The sequence below is a fragment of the Dasypus novemcinctus genome, chromosome X (assembly GCF_030445035.2).
Source record: "Dasypus novemcinctus isolate mDasNov1 chromosome X, mDasNov1.1.hap2, whole genome shotgun sequence".
NCBI classification, from domain to species: Eukaryota; Metazoa; Chordata; class Mammalia; order Cingulata; family Dasypodidae; genus Dasypus; species Dasypus novemcinctus.
Window position 1 is genome coordinate 156,391,089 of NC_080704.1, and position 2,499 is coordinate 156,393,587.

Consider the following 2,499-nt stretch of genomic DNA (forward strand, 5'->3'; position numbering starts at 1 on the left):
GTTCCTCTCTTCTCTAGCTTGCATCTTCCTGGGCTCAGGGTTCCTCTCTTCCTGGGGCTTGCTTCTGTTTCCTCTTTGAACTTACTTCCCAGGGTTCCAGCTTAAGGCTTCAGCATCAAACTCCAACATCAAAAACGCTCAACTCTGTCCTTTGCCATGCCTTTTATCTATGAGTCCCCACCCACCAAGGGATTCATAGCATTATTTGATTAAGCAATTATTAAAACCTCTTGTGCCAGTAGGGCATCAAGTCCCCACCCTTGGTGTTACTAATAGGGGGTATATGGAAAAAATATACCAAGTGTATGCTATAGACCATCGTTAGTGGTAATAGTCCGATGATGTTCTCTTGTAATCTATAACAAATGTTCCACAACAAAGTAAGGTGTTGGTGGAGGGGTGATATATGGGAAATCTGCATGTTATGCACGATTGTTTTGTAAGCTTACAACTTCTCTAATTAAAATATATATGTTTGCAGAGTGGGTGTAGCTCAGTTGTTGAGAGTGTACTTCGCATATAAGTGGTCCTGGGCACCTCAGTCCCTGGTACCTCCTAAAAAAAATTAAAATAAAAATACACACACAATGAGCCTGGAGCCTCTCCTGGAGCCAAGCAACTAGAAAGGGGAGGGCCCAGACAACCCGGCAGAGCTGCAACTGCAGTAGGACTTCCGGGCCGCATGGAGGGAACCTTGCAGGGCAGGAGGACTTGGCACCCCTTGCATGGCCGCCTGTGCCCTGGGGAGATCACCCGCGTGCTACCGGACCAGCAGCCTGATGAGTGGTTACAGCAGCTTGGAGGAAGATGCCAAGGATGACTTTTTCAGTGCCAGAAACTCCTTCTTCAGGAGAGCACCCCAGGGCAGGCCCTGCGCCAGCCAGAAAACCATTGTTCGCACCAGTAAAAGCAGCATCTGATCTTCCTAACTAGATCCTATGTAGTAGACCTGGAAGCACCTTAGAGATGCTCTATCCTAGTTCTATCATTTAATAGAAAATGAAGTAACACACTGAGCATATGGAGAAAGAGAAGAAAACCACAGTTTCCTCACCAAAGAGAAAATCAAAGAGCAAGTTCATAAATACAATTTAGCTGGCACAGACAAATTGAAGATGACCTTGAATTCAAATGGGATTTACACTGGCTTCATTAAAGTACAGGTGGAGGGGGAAGCGGATGTGGCTCAAGTGATAGGGCTTCCTACCATATGGGAGGACCTGGGTTTGATCCCTGGGACCTCTGGTGAAAAAAGAAGAGAAAGCATGCCAGTGCAGCAAGCCAGTGCCCGTGCACGTGCCTGTGTGGTGAGCCAGTGCCCCACACAAGTGAGTCATGCAGCAAGATGATGATGCATCACAAAAAAAGAGAGACAAGGGGAGAGTCAAGGTGAAGCATAGCAGAAACCAGGAACTAAGGTGGAGCAATTCAGAGGGAGCCTCTCTTCCCATCAGAGGTCTCCAGGATTGAATCCCAGGGAATCCTAGAGGAGAGAAAATGAGAAGAGAAGACAACACAGACAGCAAAAACAGCAGGGCAGGGGGAGGGGAAGGGGGGGATAATAAATAAATAAGTAAATCTTTTTTTTAAAGTATAGATGGAGGTAGCAGATGTGGCTAAGTAGTTGAGTGCCTACCTCCCACATGGGAGGTCCCGGGTTCGGCTACCAGTGACTCCTGAAGAAAAAACAGACAATGAGCAAACAGATGAGTAAGCCACCAGGGAAGGGTGTGTCAAAAGACATAACATTAATAAAATAAATAATATTTTAAAAAAATAAAGTACAGATGGAACTCTGCAAACCTCCACAGACTTCTCAGAACCCTGGAAAACTCGCTCCCAGTGGCAATGGCTGTATGAACAGATAGCATCAACGCTGTCGGGGAAGTGATCCAGGCCCTGCTCAAAAAGTTTCTTGTGACCCATAGCCCTGCCAAGTTTGCGTTTTATAAGGGTTTCCACAGGGAACATCAAGTCTACACCTGCAAGCTCTCAAACCAGGAACATCCGCTTCATCTGTGTTTGGTAGCAGGGCCAAGATACACTTAGTTTTGTTCTTCGTGAACATGACCTGGGGGAGTGGGAACCCTTCAGCCTTTCAGAACTACAGAATTTCTTGCACATATTGGACAAGAAAGATGATGAGCAGCTGTGTAACCTGAAGAGGCGCTATATACGACCTACAGACAAGCTTGAAGAAGCCCTCAGCGAGGGATAGAAACTTGATTAAAGCGCAGGGCTCACAGCCACTTGGGAGCAGTGTAGGCTTTTCAGAGGGTGTGGAACATGCTCAACCTATATATATAAAAGCAGCAAGCATTTCTCTCTCGTTGGATGGATTGTTTTCTTGCCCCATGATGCAAGGGACTTCTTTATAACTCTAGATTTAGTTTCCAAGAGCAGGTCACACAGCATCCTGCATCTTTATTATCCTGTGTAAGGAACTCTGGAAGCTCGTTAAGTTACAGGCCTGCGGTATTACCTGAAGCTGTTACCTGC

General features: G+C 46.3%; 1 pseudogene; it reads left to right on the top strand.

Annotated features, from left to right (window-relative positions):
• The first annotated feature begins 725 nt into the window (after positions 1 to 725).
• Positions 726 to 2,218, top strand: LOC131277137 (ras association domain-containing protein 3 pseudogene; annotated as a pseudogene).
• Positions 2,219 to 2,499: the final 281 nt, after the last annotated feature.